The following is an 18028-nucleotide window of genomic DNA, read 5'->3' as shown; positions in this document are numbered from 1 at the left end:
TTGACTCCCCAAACTACACCAGTTTAAATTTTTCCTGGCTTCATTTTTAATGACATGCATTGTTTTCCACCAGGTGCTGCTCATCCAGTGAGTATAAGAGATGTCCAACTAGAATCCCAAAGGGATCACAACCATGGATGTAATGGCAACAAGTGTGGGACTATTATATTTTACAAATATAAGCTTATAGGTTAATTCAGGTAGGAAGGAACCTCAGGAGGTCATCTAGTGAATGTTTGATTCTGACCCAGTTTCTCTTGCTTATCAGAAGCACACAACTTGTTCCCAAGCTTAGCTGGAAGAGAAGGTTTTTACTTTTGCACCTCTAGAACAGATGATAAAGACTTTGCTTTATTTCTTCTCAATTTTTTCTCTGACTGCATTCCTTCAGGAAAAGGCAATGCTTATTATGAAGGTATTCCAACCATTCTCACTGCATGCTAGACTGTTTATAAAACAAAAATTACATGAACCAGAGATATCTTACATCAGTTTCTGTCTTGATTAATGCATTGCATGAAAGATTTTTGGGGTTGTAAAGAAAAGATCACATATGGAAGATTCAGCCCAGTCATCCATTAATACAACATTTGCATTATAGAGCACCTGTGACCAGCTCTTTCTCCAGAGCACTTCACAGAGTATGGGCAGTGATATTTTTTAACTTTGAACAAAAAGAATGTTTGCATCCCATGTGACTCATTAACTCGACAGAGCCATAAAATATCAATCAAGCTACATGTAAAGAGGACTATAATAGCACAATGAGTCTGTAGTCCTATTTCTAATTAACATGGCTTAACTAGACACAATGAGCAATCTCACAGTGTAAGCACACTCCTGTGACAGTCCTACGACAAATAATCTGGAAAGGTTCAAAGGATTTCAGTCCAAAAACCTGGTTATTTTTCTATCATCACAACTCAATTTCATTTCAACTTGCAGCTTTTGAAGAGAGTAGGGAAGAGCAGTATTGGAAGATGAGGGCCAGTATCATCATTACCCATATGCAAAACAGACAAAACATTTACTTCCCACAAAAAGACACTGTGATGTTTTCATTATCATTAATAAAATGCCTTGCAATCCACAGATGGAGAACACTGTCTAAACTCAAAAAGTTCTATCCATAAAAAAGGCTTTGCTTTTTAGTCCACAGACAGCCACTGATTGGTTTTGGTCTTTCTTTTTCCTAGAGAATATTCTGTTGTTTGGTCTTTTGTTTGTACTTTTATCCTCATCTTTGGAATCAGGTAACACTGGGTTCTGGCACAATGCTTTGCACATTTGCCATATTGAATTTTAAAGAGCCCCACCATTTTATCAAGTCAGGAAGCAAATTTTCAGTAATGGAAATGCTAGTACCATATACATTACAAAACAGGAGGTTTTAGGTCTGAAAAATCACAATCTTCACCAAAAGTAACACTACTTGTCTCTAGTTTACCAGATTTTTTAATAGCTATTCTGTTTTTTTTTTAATATCTCTTATATTTTTCCAAGAACAACAAAATCAGGGACTTAAGCAAGGAATAAATAGTATTGTTACCCATTTCTACACTCTGTACCAGTACTTTGTCAGGAGCAGCTATTCTGAATCTGCTTCCTGAGGCACTAAAGCAAAGGTCATTGTTACTTGTGCTCATGAAAGATTGTGTGGTCTTTCCCATAAACTTAGGTGACAAATGCAGAACCTTGGACAAAATCCAACTCAGGAAATTGCCTCCTAACTACATACAATAATTTCTACAATTTCAATTGAGTAATGTATTTTTCTCCATGCTCCATCTTAAGCTCCTGTTCTTGGGCAGCCTTCAGTTACATGAACATTTTACACAAGAGTTGTTTTGAATTCTAAATACTCCTAAACAGTTAAAATTTAATTAAAAATTTTAGCAACTGGTTTCAAAGGAACCATAAAAGCTCAAGCTTTTCTATTGCCATTTTATGTTGAAGAATTAACTTCTTGTGCTAACAGAGCATTTTTCTAAACTCTGTATTTAACTTCACAATTGGTAATTTCTGATAATTTTTTATTTATTTTTCTCCTACATATATTGGAAAAAAAACTTCTTTTATAAGCTATCTTGTTAGAATCTGATTGGAAATTCTTAGCATAGAGAAAGAAGACTTGTTTCTTTGCTTTTTGAACAGCAGATCTAATGGACAATATGTTTTTAGTTGTTTACCATAAAGCTGAATTATTTAAAGAAGGACAATGGTCAAAGGCTAGATACTTTCAGCTGGTTGAAAATGTAAGCAGAGTCCCTGAATTAGCTTGTAATGCCATTATGAGCCTAAAATTTATTGGAAACATCAGGACTATGGTTCTGTGAATATTATGGTTGAAGGTTTTGGAAAAACTTAACTCAGGAAAGATACCAGAGAGCATAATCCAGGCTTGCTGTCCCACAGTAATTTCCCAGCTGAACACTATCTGTCAGTAATTTCTAGCTGAATATTATCTGCCTCTCTCCAAGAGCAGCCCCTGGGCAGTGACCCTTCGAGGAGGCCCTGGATCTCAGCTGGCTCTGTTCCAGCAGCTTGAGTAGGGTGAGGTTTCTAGTCAGTGAAGGGGGGTGGCTGTCTTGGTGCACAAGGAGTGAAGTGTCACACTAAATTGCTTTTAACAGATTTTGTTTTGTAGACACATGCTGTTTCCACAGGTTTCCACACCTGCTGGAAACCTCAAACAGTTCCATAAATGCTGAATGACTTTGTTCTAGAAGATGCATGTTTAAAGACTAGACCTTTTGTAAAAACATAATTCCCACACTTTGTGAGTTTTCCTCTGTATTATAACTCCCAATACTGGATGAAAAATATATTTATATTCTGTGAAAAAAATTATCTCCTATGAAGACACAGCCTGTAAAGTTCTCATCTACTTAGGCTTATTTCCTTCCAACTGCATATATTTTTTTCTGCAGTCAGTTTTAGATAATCGTATTATTCTCAGCTAAATTTTTCAAATTATATATAAAGTACTTATTTTATCAAACAGCTGCCACCAAATAGTCTTAAAATGGAAGATTAAAATCCTCAAAGTCAGTCAGTGACAGCATTATACTTGCATATACAATCTTAATACTGCCATGGGTGTAGCAGTTGTGAATGCCATTTGCATATACTACTTCCTCAACATAGGATCTTCTTATGATCTTAAAAATATATGTGAAACTCAGCAGAAAATGAAGAGCCGGTAGTATTTTCACAGATAAATTACAAGAAATGCAAAAATGCCTGTCCATATGTTTTGAAATTCCATATATTTATTACATTACAGTTTCTAATATGTGCAAGTGAAGTTGGGGGTGTGGGGAGGAAGGGAGAACTGGAGGGGTCATGGGATAATAATCATATTTTAGAGGATTGGTAATTTATGGGGAAGGTGTCATTTAACAGAAAACCTCAGCCTGTAATTGCAACCCTAATATGATACACAGGGAGTTGCATGCTCAACAGTGCTCTTTGAGGTTATCAGGAAGGTTATCACATACTCTGGATGTTTACACGTTCTTTCAATAATCTTCTATATCCAAGTCTGGGGCTCTTTTATTTCTTTACAGCTTTAATGGTCTTCTAATACTGTTTTCTGTTGTTTTCTTTTGTAATTTATTGTATTATACACAAACTCATGAGGATGAAGAGAATCTGCAAGGAATATTTTCACTAAAATACATTTTGGTTTATAGAGTGAGAAATAATTTAATAGCTATGAACACATACTATGAACAAATACTTAGACCCATAATTTATTTAATCTCTGACATTGTATTTCTCTTTCTAAATATCTGCTGTACAAACTTTTCCCAACCAGGTCTCATAAAGTACATCACCATTGCATGGGTGATCATTATTAAGAGTTAAAGTTCTGATTTAAAGTTCTGATTTAAACTGTTTCAAGCTGAACAAAATGAAGCAAATTTTTTTCTTATTTGTACTGTCATGCAAAATTTCCTTAATAAGTTATTGTTTGGTGGAATTTAGTGTGATGAAATCCAGAACAAGGAGAGAGTCCTTACTCATATTGAATGTAGAAAAGTGTTTCTTCCATTTCTTAGAATGCCGTTCATCTCATAGACCTTACACTTTCAAGTGCATAAATATCAGAAAGAACAGTGGTATTCATAACCAAACCAAAGAAAATAGATATTTTCTGCTTTTTATTTTGTTATATTTTTTTATTTCAGCCTTGTCTATCAGCTAGTAATTTAAAACTTCAAATTTTATTCCCAAAGAACTTATTTATTCTTGTCTCTCTCTGGTGAAGATATAGGGCTAATTTATATGCAGCAAACACACAAAAATTCCACAAGATTCTGCATAAATATTTCTCTATCCTTTTGTACAATATTTCATTGTTACAGAACTTGATTTCTCTACAGTTTTAACTGAATACATGCTCTATACCTTTTAATAAATCATAAGAGAATACCTGTTAGATAAAAAGAAAGAAAAGTTAAAAATGCTGATATGGATTTCCTATACCAAAAAAAAATTTGCTATTTTTCCTGTAGAAAAAAAAAGAAAGAAAAGAAAAAGAAAAAAAAAACTCTTAAAAAAAAATCCCCTCTATCATTCTAACAGTTTTAGATCCCATTTTATGCATAGCCTGATTCAACACACAGCAGAGATGCCTTGCCCATTGTCCTGGGGTGAATCTATGCTCCTGTATCCCCATTATCTGTTTTTTTTCTGCTCAGAAATGGGTCCTGCAGCTTTAAAACCTGTAACACTGTATGGTTTTCCCCCAAAAGGGCATGTTATAAGGATTAAGGCAAAAAAAATTTCATCTTAGCAGTTTTGTTGGCCTATGCTGGAGGAAAATTATAGACAATAAATATTTTTTTCCTCTAGTCTGGTATTTCCCATGCTCTCAAAAACAATTATAAAGGTCTATCTAGGTTTAGGTTAGAAAAATAACAACGAAATAAAATAAATTACAATTTCTCAATTTAGGGAAATATATCAACTTCTAATTATTGTAAAGTAGGGCAGATGCACCAAAAGTACTTTTAGAATGGTAACTTTTCATTTTCCTGTTTCAGCATTAAAATTTAGAGATTAAATTCTGTTCTATTTCCCTCTAGTGACTACTTTCATTGAAATAGGATTTCATTCAGATTTATTGTGAAGTAGCAGAATGGGAGATGACCCCTTAAGGCAGCCACTCATTACTCTTGTAGCAAATTATATAATTTCTGAATTTGATTTCCTGTGCACATGAGGCATAAGACATACTGTAGTTAAAAAGAACAGGGATGAGGATCTAACATAGAGAAAGGCTTTATTCAAGCTCTTTACAATGAATTTTGAAGATTTTTTAGTTTTGGTATCTGTTGCTCTGTGAACATGTGTTTTGAGATCAACTTCCATGAATTCAAGTGAGACTTTCTATTTTCTCATGTTAGGACAGGTTTTAAATAGTATGAACCAATTACTTCCACATAAAAACTAAATGCCTATTTGACAAGTACTTCTGTCTGTCTGGGAAGGCACTGGAAATTTTGCTCCAGGTTTATGACCTTTGAGAAATTTTACCTATTATTCATTCTTTACTGTGGGGAACTTATATCTCAGAGCAGAAGGGGAAAAAAAACAATTCTAAGAAAAGCATTGCCAGAATGCTTTGCCCATCCCTCTTCTGTCCTTTTATAGCCCCAAATTTTATTAAAATAAAGAAAAAAATTAAAAAAAAAAAAAAGTGGTGGTGGGAAAGCATTTACAAGAAAACAAAGGGTTTTTTTTTTCCTTTTCTAACAGCAAGAAGAAACATTTAGCAATTCCCACATGGAGTAATAAAAGGGAACTCAAGTAATTGTGTGTTCAGGCCTACTGCCATCACCAAAGATAATCTCGCATTCCTTGAGAAAAATTTTTGGCATCAACTTGTTGAATTTTAAAAATGAATCTTCATCTATAATTTGCACAAACCCCTGATGCTATGCAAACCCACAAGCCCAGCCACCAGCAAGGAGTGTGAATGTCTCTTTCAAAGCCATGGTAAGATGTGGCTGATTCCTAGGTCATCCTTTCCATGTGTTTCCTGGACTTCCAGTCAACAGATCACCTTAAGCCATGAAACCTTCTGCCTGGCACCATGCTTTCTTTTCCAGAAAATGTATTTGAAACAGAACAAAGGTAATATAGAGCTAAACACAGCTTTTCACAACTTAGTAGACCTTTTATGATCACATTTGAGACCCAGAAGACACAAAGAATTGATCTTTGTAGGTATTATGCCTTTAAGCACTGTGCCTGGATAATCTTTCTCTTTTAGCTAAATGAGTTAAATCAGAACTAAAGCATTATAAGTCACTTCTGGAGGTTTTTCTTGGTTTCTTTTGGTTCTGTACTAACCAGAAAACAGCACTCCAGGTTGGACAAGGAATTTTCCATCCTTCCAACCCTCAAAGCATTTGCTTTGCCTACAGCCCTAATACATCTTCAGCTACCAGTGAACAAAACCATGATGTATCCACATGCATCTTTGCCTCTCTTGTCAGGTACTCCACTGAAAACAGAATTATAGGAAGTACTTAACAGAAGACCCTTTTGTAGTGAACCCATTATCTTCTGAAATGTCTTTATTTCAGAGCAACTGCCTTTCCATTCACTTGATTTGTATTTCCTGTCACAGTCTAAGGAATTTCTATATTATTTTCATTTCATAAATCCATCATATGAGATTGGTTTAAGAAAGTCAATAATATTATATCTTTTTCTTCATTCATCTTGAGGACGAACATTTTTTTTAACTTCTACATTAATGATGAAAAATTGACTGCAGTTTTGGAGAAGAATTTACTTATTAAAATCTGAATTAATCATATAAAAGGGAAATCCTCATTGCCTTATAATGCAGTATCCACAAGATCTGAAAAGTGAGTTTCTTTGTCTTGGGTTTTGTCTTTGCTCTCATGATCTTGTTTATTTTTCTCTGCAATTATATGAACTGCCTGGATATAATATTTGAAGTAATAATTACATGGTTCAGAAAATTTGTCCAAATGTTTTGTGATTTCCTAAATTAAAATCAAAACTTAACTTCAGATTTTAAGAAAATACATGTAATTTTTGTTCATTTTCAAGGGGAAAATAAGAGTCATTTTCTGCTTAAGAAACCATACTGAAGTCATGGGATACATACCAACAGATAATTTGATTGAGAAGGTACCAGATTTTGAATGCTTCCATACTGCCTAATTTAATTATTTAGCAGACATAAGTCTATATATCTTGTTAGGCTCTTTTGGAAAAATAAAACAAAGACATGTTCTCTGTGTATCAAGGATAACTGATATTATTCTGAATCCCAGGTGATGCAGGAATAAAAACCTGCAAAAATGGTGAAGGTGAAAGCAAATTGTCATGTTTTGGTCACAAAGATAAGGTGTACGATGCATTTTCTGGGCAACTGGCAAAAATATGAAGAGCACAGTGCAGGTTTGGGGTGGACTCTTCCATCATCCTGATCACTGGGAAAACAGGGAAGCAGGAACATATTGGTGACAAAGTCTCATGGTGACATATCCATTTCTACAAAAGCTAAAGAAAGCAGGTAAAGGAAAAGGCCCCTGACTGTGCTTCTGAAGCCAGCCTGGAAGAACAGGTTGAGATTGTGCAGATGCAAAGTAACCTGTCAGAGTGACCATGAAACAGATGACAGAATTAAAAAGCCAGAGATGGTTAGAAGGGAGAACACAAACATCATAAATCATGGAGCTCAGGACAGCAGACTGCAATAAACACTTGGAGGTGGAAGTGCTAGGTTTTTACATGATGTCAGTAAAAAGGGGAGTAGGAATTGGAGAGAGCAGCTAGTGCTGTTAAAACAAACAAAAACAAAAGGAACAACAATTAGGAGAATTCATAGTATGCTGAACAAAGTATACTGAACAATGTATCCATCCTAGAGTGTCAACAGTCTAGGAATAAAGTGAAACGTAACTAGTGACAAAGTAAAACATAAGAGAAAATTTATTAGTATTAGAATATTAAGAAAAATGTTGGTCTGTTCCTCAACAGGAATCTTGAGAAGGTCACAGTGTTAATGTCATCTTTGCTTCTCTCTTCAGTAAAAATGTCAACTCTAATCTTACAGCTAAGAAAATGAGCTGCAGAGATAGATATGAGTAATAAAACCAGAACAACAGATTGGAAAATTGGTAAATGAGAGGTTCTGGTTTGTCTCTCTCTATGACCACCTGAAGGACTGGTCTCTGCCCCCTAGCAACAAGCAACAGGACAAGAGGAAACGGCCTCGGGAATGGAAGCTGCAGTAGGGGAGGTTTAGATTGGGTATTAGGAAAATCTTCTTCACTGAAAGGGTGGGCAAGCATTGGAGCAGGCTGCCAAGGGAAGTTGTGTAATCACCATTCCTGGAAGCATAGAATTTATGGAAATATTCCATAAAAGACATAGACTGGCACTTATGGATATGGTTTAGGGGAGGGCTTGGCAGTGCTAGACTGATGACTGAACTTAATGATCTCAGGAGTCTTTTCCATTGATGCTCTGATTGTATAAGTCAAAATTGAACTTCACTGATTTGAGTATCCTTTCTCTGATAGAAGCCACTAGCAGGTGTTGAGTAAGAACATGAAAAAAACATGGTAAGAATGTATTTAACTTTTATGTGGTAGCCTGGTTTCAACAAATATGCAACTTAATGACTTTCAGAGCTGGAAGTTGCATCAACAACTATTTTGGGATATTCCAATCAAAATTAAAGTATATTAAAGACAATATTGCAGAATCTGATATATTTTCAAAAATCACTTACATACCATGATGAATATAATTTTTATATAAAAAATACAATATGTTGTACTTTGTTATATACAAAATGCTACCAAAATTGAAGAAGTTTCAAGTACTGAAAGATTACATGCTTTTAGTGCTTTCTTCTGGCCTTACTATCTAGATGGTATGAATAGATTAACTGAATAATGTTGAGTACTGCAACACATTGCCCAGAGATGTTACAGAATCTTCAGCCCTGGGCAATATTCTGTAATTGACCTGGGTTTGAGCACCGGTTTGGACTGCAGAGTCTCCAGAGGCCCCTTCCAGCTTCAGCTCTTGTGATTCTGTGAGATCCTGTGATTTCTAGATTGCAACTACATTAAGTGCATCTTATCCCCATGAATCAAGTGATAACTTGAAGCATTCAAGAATGAAAAGAAGAAAAATCGATGTGAAGAGCATTTTCTCTCCTGTCATGGTCCACATGGCTTTTTTTCCTGATGCATCCTAATTATTTTTGTTCCAACTGGATTGCTTTTCTAATGAAAATTAGGCTGTTTTCTACTGTTACAAGTGTGGGAAATGAATCTGGTGAAAGTCACAGACCTCGTGAGATGCCAACCTGTATGTATGTGATAAGCAGTGATACAAAAACATAGAAGGCGGTTTGGTAAAATGGAGAACATGATGAGATGCTCTGTATGAATTGGGAACTATAAAGACCAATTTAGCACAATCGTTTAGAATGGATAATATGAAATTTTAAATGAGAAAAAGGTAAGTTTTCAATGGAATATGCTTAAAAGAAAAATAGACAAAATACTGGAGGATGTTAACTGCAAAGAAAGACAGGCAATGAAGGCAAAACCACGAGGAGTAAGCTTCCACAGTTCAGTGAGGGCTGCTGTCTTACTCTAAACCCTCTCCACTGAAATCTGGAGTTGTGTCCTATGCAAATCACATCTTTGACTGATATAAACCCAACTCTTCTGTGAATGAGGATTTTTCAGTAATGGTTCTTTTTAAAAGCTCACAAAGGTTTACCTTTATCCCCAGGACACCAGAAGCAGAACCTAACTAGCCCTCTTCTCTGTTAAGCCCATATTTTCAGAATAAGATTCACCTCCTTTGATTTATCTGATCCCTCAGCAGAAACCACAGACATGGATAGCGGAAACAAATCCTTCTCATGATGCAAGGAAGAGATAGATGCTTCTGAGTGGGAGTGAGAATCACAAGTAACCCAGCAAGCACTAGGCTAACCAGAGGTAATAGTATGACATGGTGTCTCTTACTGAAACTCTGAGCTAAAAACTTGTGCAAGCCTGACAATTAGAGACTCAAACCATGTCCTGGGTGTTGGCACTTACACCAAGTACTTTGGAAACAGAACACTCCTTAATTCACTTAAATGGCTGAAAAATTGAAGTGGTGATTATAATTTATGTTATAGATTAGTAGTTAAGTGCTCTTATGCAGGAAATAGAAACTCTTAATATGAGACCTTCCCCAGCCTGGTGGTTCAAACTCAAAATTTCCATCTTCCATCAGCATAGCTTATCAATTTTAGGAGGAAGCTTTGGATGAGAATTGCTTTCTTTCCTGCAGAAGCTCTGTCATCATGCAATAAAGAATTCACTGTTCCCATATACTAAGAAATTTACTACTCAAATTTACTAACAAATTGAGAATGTAATTTCATTTTAAAATGAAAAATAAAGGCAAAGTCACTGTTAAAGAGAATTCATCTGTGAATGGCAAATTGCCTCCCGAAGCAAATGCACTCATTATGCTCAAAGAAAGGATGAGATCTCCCACAGTTAAATAAAACTAGTAGGAAAAATAATTGCTTGATAAATCAGAGTAATTAAATTTTGCACATGTGAACACTACTGCACCTCTGTCTTCACTACAACAAGGCCAGCCCTGTAGCAGAGAAACAGCACATAAAGCTCAGCCTTCACTCCCTGAAAAATGTACTACTGAAAGAAATAGCCCAGCTTTTCCCTTTTAGCTCTTCACTAATGAGGAATGGGAAATCTTGCCCCACAAATCTATTGGGATCAAAGCAGCCAAAAACTGTGATGATGCTATCTAGTTCCAGTTCACCTCCTGCAAACATTCCACCAATCATTAGTGTGGCTTCTAACATTTAAAAAACACAAAAAATAGACTCTACTTTTCTTTGGGAACCTGTCTGACAGGTCATCTGTTAGTTGGTCTGTCTTATGTGTTAATTTTTGTGTACCAGGTAAATAATGTTTCCCCTGATAAACTTCCATAGGAAAAATAAACTTCTGCCACTATACTTTCAAATTTCAAAAGTTAATTCTTGACCATTTAAACAATTTTTGTGTTTAGGCTATTTAAACACAGTTATCTACATCTAGGCATGCACACATTCATCAGTTGTTCATCTGCCTGCTGCAGTCAGCAGAAATCCAGCCAATGCAACCTAGAGCACAACTGAGTTCACTCCAACCAAAGGAACCAGCAGCTGCTGAGCTGAATCACTCGCTCAGCTCCAGTGACTCCAGCCTTGATCTCTGTTGACTCTAACAACAGCTTTGATACTGAGGGATCAATCCATTGCCCACACAGAAGGAGCCAGTGCCATTTGAGATGGACAGCATAACCTGCCTGTCCTGTTGGCAATACATCTTGCAGAGCTGTCAGGCTGCCTTGCATACTGCAGGGCATCTGAAATGCCAGCAGTTCCTGGGTGAGGGTGACTGAAGCAAGCTTTTAGGTACAGACTCCTGCAGGTAGGCAGAACAAGTTTAGGTATCTCAGTTGTCAGTTGAATCTGGAATTTAGGAACTTGAACAGCTTTATCTGCAAAGGCCATGGCACTGCCACAGGATACACAGCACTCCTAAGAAGTGGCTTGTTATGGTTTACCTCCTATTCAACAAGCTAACAGGAGGAAAGCAGAACACAAGCTCATTCATATCTGTTCCTCAGGAGTACAAGGATTCCTTGCATGCTCTGTCTTCAGAACCAGTCAAGCAGAAATCACCAGGAATTACTTTCACAAGAGTTACAGAAGAGTGACTCTGGGCTTAAGGGTCATTTTAAGGCATAGCTATATGATCAGATTTAGATGGTCATAAGTTAACTCCCCACTCCTTAGGTTCACAATGCATTAGAGACAATATAACAGGATAACATGTGAACTAAAAATTCACACATCAATTTATTCATGCAGGCTCAGTAGGTGGCAAACTGGGCTATGATCCAAGCTGGAACTGGCCTGTGCTGCAGAATCTTGGGCAGAGAGGGCATCAGACACCAACTTTTGTGTATTTAGGAATACTCAGACACTTTGGTGATGACACCCTCGCTGCAAGATCACCACGAATTTGGTACATTGGTACATAAGGCAACAAAAGATTAATGAATCACTGAGAGAGCATATCTATGTACAAACACATATTCACCTTTTGGCAGTCCATTTTTGACAAAAGAGAAGTTGCCTTTTATTAAGAGAATCTCAACAATAAATAGTAATTTTTCCAACAGCTTAATGTTCTGTAAATATCAGTTCCCTGAGCAATTTCCTTAAATAAAGTTCAGATAATCTTATTACTCATGTGATCTGTGCATTTAGTCTCCTTTTAACTTCTCCACTACAGTGTTTTTGTAGGAATTGACCATAATAAATGTGATTATGGATGCAGTTTACACAGGTATAGCTCCTGATATAACTTATCCATTTGGTGGTTAGCTATTCCTTTAGATCAGATATTGCCAGATGACTGAGCAAGTCCTTTGAGCTTTTTCCCAACGTGCCTCTTGTGTGTATGTGTCGTGTCTGGCAAAAACTGTAGTGTCCACAGAGAGAAAGAAGACATGGAGCAGATGCTCAACTGCATTTCTTTCCCTGCTTGACTGCAGTGACTGCTCTGAGAAATAAACAATCCACTCAGTAAAACAAACTGCTGCAAATGCTCACTATGGGTTCTATCATTTGATTATTACCTTGTTTATTCTCTTTTCCTAAACAGGTTTATTCAAATTCCCCTACCAATCTATACACTCCTGAATTTTTATCAGCTATATCTCTTCCCTCCAGGCAGAGCCCACACTTCCTTTTTGCTAAGAGACTGTTTTATCTACACGTAGGATTGGATTTTGTATTTGATTTTGTCAGGTACTTATTCTTGGAATTAGTTGCTGCTTTGTTATTAAGGGATGGCATGTTCTATAAAGTATTCAATCTCTAAATCAGACAGTGAGAGAAAAAAATGCGATGTCTCCCATTTTCAGATTTGAAAGAGCAGCTGATGTCAGAAAGCAAGATAAAAAAGTTGACCTTAAAACAATCTGGTTCACGATGATGCTGCCTTTTAGTCTCAATGTCCAATTTATCTCAGAGCACATGCAGGGTGAAGGCTGCAAAATAAGACTAATGGGTATGGCAGAAACGTGCAGTAATTCATCATCATAACAAAGCAGAGCACAATTATCAGGAATTTCCTGTAGACTTGCCATGATTACATGGAAACAAATTGTTTTGTCTGCTCAGTTAGAAGTGCAAGGATACTGAATCAAAAACCAGAAAGGGATGGTTGCCACCTATATACACAAATTATCCTTTTAGGAAATGACAAATGTACAATTTGGCTTTATTTTTGGGTTTGTACACTGAAATAGCATTCATTCAGTGCCTGGCCAAATGGGTCTCTATTTCTGCAGCAGGACACATCACAAAAAACATCAGAAGAAGAGGCAGCTGGCTGCAGGGTTTGAGGAGTTAATGGATGTAATCACAATATCTTTTTCATGCTTGCCAAAGACTTTATTGCAGCAAAAATTTCAAGTAAGAATGGAAGGAAGAGAAACCTTTAATTAGTTGGAATTTACTTATTTAAAAAACCACACAAAAACAACTTGTCTCTTCTTGGCATATCTTCCTGAGAAAAGACTAACATCAGCATCACTTTGTGAGTAATTTGGTTTGGTCCTGTTCCTGGTGTTCAGCTACCTGGAGTACAGTTTAGGCTGCTGTTTATTTGACTCTCCTCCCAGAGGACCACTCTTCTGTAGGAAAATTAAAGCTATGCAATGCTTACACAGACATTTCTTGCACTTCTGCTGGAGAACAAGACCCATTCTGAGTAAGCACTAATAATAGACAACACTGCAAGTAGCTGCTTGGGGCTCACATGCCTGAGACATAATATTAAAGGAGAAGTCACTGCTGAAAAGAGTAGATAGATTGCATTTCCTATCACAGATCTCTACTGTGTTTCAGTGATCATGCCACTTAGGTAAAGTGGGACTTTGAGAGCTAAAGTCTAATTAAAATAAGTGGGCGTTATATAACCATGCTCAGAAGGCAAATTTTCTGCAATATTCCTTGGTGACTAGAAGCTGCCTTTCTTTAAAGCATTTACACAACTCAGCTCTAGCAATTTAATGGTTGGAAAATGATAAGGAAATAAATTAGATTTTGGTACAGAGCAGTCAAATTAATTTCAGGGGTATATGTAAGTCTTAGCACTTAAGTCCCATAACATCATGACCCATATCAACTGGAAGGTCCCAGTTTTTCAGGGAAGGCTGGATAGCACACATCACACAATTACTTTTTAGAAGATGTTATCATGCATCATGACAAAAGTCACGTTTCAGGGAATGCCTTAACTCCACCAGCATATCCATTATGGTCAGGGCTGCATTGCTGAGGTTCCAGGGATGCATCTGGCCCAGGGAGTAAACGTAACTTCCTGTCCTTTCTTTTGTTTTAATTGGTTTGCTTTTGTTGCTTTCTTGATTTTCTTCCTCAAGTAATTTCCTTTATTGTTCTTGCCTTTCCTCATTTTTGTCTCTTTCCTGGTTACTTCCAGATTAGCACCAGGATGGAAGTCCCATGGGGAGCCTCACATGGCCCCTTTCTGCCAAGTCCAACAGCCAGCCTTGGCAAAGTGAAGACATTCTTGCCCGAAGCAATGGGGGGGACATTGGTGGGGGGTCTGTTTTGGGTGTCACAGGCTGGTGATAACCTGTCACACTCCTGCAGTCCAGGTAACAGTGCAGCCACTGTGCTCTGCCAGCCCTTCTCTGACTTACAGCCATGAAGGAAGCACGTAAGGTGCAAAGACACCTAAGTTCACACCCTCTGTCTGAGCCTGGTTTGCCAGCATTGCTTTCTTAAGGAATGCTGCACAGAACTCAGTCTCCAGGGAGGGGGACCTGCTGCAGTCAACCTTATGAAGGAAAATATATCAACCTCAAATTAATTTCACTGTATAGATGAATTCTGCCAAGTTCCTGGAATTTTCACAAACCAGTTTCATCTATCCTTAATTTACTGATCTGTTTTTTAAAATGTAAACAACTTTCAAATAAGATTTTATTGCATTTGGATATAATTCTTGTCATGTTCTGTACTTTTCTGCTTCGTTTCCAAAGAATGTTGTGATGATTAACTCATGCATTATGTGATGCCATGTGTAATGCTCCCTTGTGATAATAAATTAAATTGCTATTTTCATGCTATCTTCCTTCCTCTCACTCTTGTTTTATTTTTATTCTATCCTTTTACTCATTTGAATAGAAATATTTTCAAGAATATATTTATGTCTCCTTTTGCCAACTGACTGCCAGCTCACAGAGTCTAGAAAAATTGCTAAGTGGAAACATCTAGCTCCCACTACTTTGCTTCAAGTTGCTTCAGAGCTCACATTCCCAGGAATTCTCCTGGACCTTCATCTGCAGAGCTCAGCCACTCATCAAAACATCAGCAAGTTATACGTGAACTCTTCAAATTCCTGGTTAGCCAATGAGGCATACAGCAAGGGTTCACCTCAAACAAGCAGGGAGCAAGCTCATAGCTTCACAACTTTGTTATATTCAAAAAAGGATTCAGTACTTTGAAACCCTCATTCTGGATATAAATAGAGAAAGAGAGCTTCTGGATGTTAACTGATCATGGATTAAATGGAAATTATTATTTTGAATATTAACTATTCTTAACCTGAATAAAGAAGCAGATAAATCCATTTCATTTTACCATTTGGATAGAAGAAATAGGACTAAAATTTAAAGTCCCATAATTCTGACAGTGATGGAGGAACTCGTATAACATGCATAGAGAACATACAGCAATGGAAAATTTAGGAGAAAAGAAAGCGACAGCAGAAGACATGCAATCAAGAGAAATTTGAGGTTTCTCTTGAATTCTAGTTGTCTTGATCACATCAGTAATAACCTGTTACTATTCACAAACTCCATATCCCAAATCTATGCAGAAAATAGTAAGAAAACTAAGGACAGGAAAATTCAGCTTCCAGTAGCAGGCAACATTTAATCACCCATTTTCCACCAAGTGTTCTGTGTAAAATCATCCCAACAAAGGTGAAACAAGAATAAAACCAGGAAAGTCCATGCAAATAGATGCTTGAGGTTAATAACTCTTGTGAGCCTACCCAGGGACAGCACTAGGAAACTCCATCATTCCATAACAAGAAGTACAGTCTAAAAAGATTGATTTAGATTTTAAGTCTACCTCCTTATGAGAGCAGGACTGTTCTCAAAATACTCAGCAGTAGTTTCTAGTTTAGCTTTAAATACACAAAGCAATGGCTTTGCTCTTCCTTGTCTTGAAATCTACCCAAGTTAGGAATTCAGTCTCCACTCCTCAGTGGCATTTGCTGTTCTCCCCTTTCAGTTGCTAAACATACAACAGAAAACTGCAATTTACATTAGGTGGCCCTGTATGAGTGTGCTCAGTCAGTAAAAATGTTTCTTGCATATAGGGGCTATATGGATGCAGCCTCAAGAGCTGCCAGACATCAGGATGGAAAAGGCCTCTGTGTGTGTGTATCTTCCACATCACAACCTGATCACCTGTTCTTTTATCCTATCACTGCCACAGAGGGAGCACCCCAAGGAACATCTCCAGACAGACTGTTCCTCCTTGCTGTCAAGGTCACTTAGAGACATCAGTAGATATTCATCTATCCTTAGCCAGTAAACTGAAAAACATTTCACTTTCTTTGTACATCCTCATCTAATAATGTTTCTCTCTGAATTGCCTCCAGTTCACTGCACTGTTAATTAGCTTTTATGCACTACCAGAGATGAATGCATCTCAGCAGTGATTTAAGTGATTTCTCTACAACTTGTGTTTCAGTTTCCATTCATAAAACACTTCAACCTATATTAGTCAAAATTGTCCCCCTTTGTAATACTTATGCATTTCCATTGTATCTCTCATTGTAAAGTAAAAAAGGCCAGAGCAACAGAAGAAGTAAAATTTTAAATACCAATATTTGTCATTGTCTGAAATACTCAGCTTGTTTAGGGAAAAAATAAACAACATTCTCTGAGTGTTTGTCAGCTCTGTACATTCTACATGTCATTTGCATTATTAAACAACAATATCTGAGCCTTGCCTTAAATATCAATATAATATGACTTTAGTTGTTTAGTAATATTGTTTTAAGCTGAAGTTTCATACAAAAAAACCCCAACCCAAACCATGTAAGCACTACAAAATATAGGAAAGATTTCTTTAACAGCCTGCAAACAGCACAAAGCTTTTCCTGCACATTTTAAGGACATATCTAGAGTTCACAAGCACTTTCAATTTTATCACCTAGATATTAGAGAGATAATTTGCAAGAGTAAACAGTTCATACACCATCTGAAGCTCCTAGCATTGCAATGAACATGGATATAAAATTATTTTATAATAGCAGAACGTGTTATATAATAGCAGAACATGTCTGACTTACACAAATGTTGAATCATTTAGAGCTTAAAGCTGAGGTTTCCCACACTGGTGGTCTATAGATTTCTTTCAGTGGTCTGCAGCTGAAGGTTTATTGCTGTCTGGGTACACAGTATTCATTCCCTATGGATAGTGGGGAGAGTAGAGATTAATAACAATCAAACTGACCAAGAAAAAATACTTCTGTTTATCAACAGCAGTAAAATATTTTTTGCTACCCTACAATTTTTGTTAATAATTTTTGCATTTTATTATGATTTTGTCAAATATAATGTTTATACAGAAATTTTCTTTTTCAGACTGTTTCCTCTTTTCCAGTGTATCCACTTATGAGAAAAATACTACACAAGATGTTATTGATAGGATATTTTCAACAGGTAAAACACCATGAACTCAAAAACAGATTAAAAAAAAAGTGTTTGCTGGCTTAGGAAGCCTGATGTCATTGATAATGCCTAAAATGCAAAATGTGATAGTACAAGGAATTTAAGCAGTAAAAGGGAGCAAAACAATTAATATTTTGTGACAAAATCAGGA

At 36.6% G+C, this 18028-nt stretch overlaps 1 long non-coding RNA gene across 1 annotated transcript in view; it reads right to left on the bottom strand.

Annotated features, from left to right (window-relative positions):
• The window catches only part of LOC103826444 (uncharacterized), a 106871-nt gene that overhangs the window by 42518 nt on the left and 46325 nt on the right, over positions 1-18028 (bottom strand). Inside the window, exon 2 of the long non-coding RNA XR_007777656.1 lies at positions 17496-17614. This is a non-coding gene — a long non-coding RNA (uncharacterized LOC103826444). The remainder of the gene's footprint in view (positions 1-17495; positions 17615-18028) is intronic.

The sequence above is a fragment of the Serinus canaria genome, chromosome 5 (genome assembly GCF_022539315.1).
Source record: "Serinus canaria isolate serCan28SL12 chromosome 5, serCan2020, whole genome shotgun sequence".
Taxonomy (NCBI): domain Eukaryota; kingdom Metazoa; phylum Chordata; class Aves; order Passeriformes; family Fringillidae; genus Serinus; species Serinus canaria.
The sequence above is the reverse complement of the archived record's forward strand: the minus strand, read 5'-3'. Positions and strand labels throughout refer to the sequence as shown.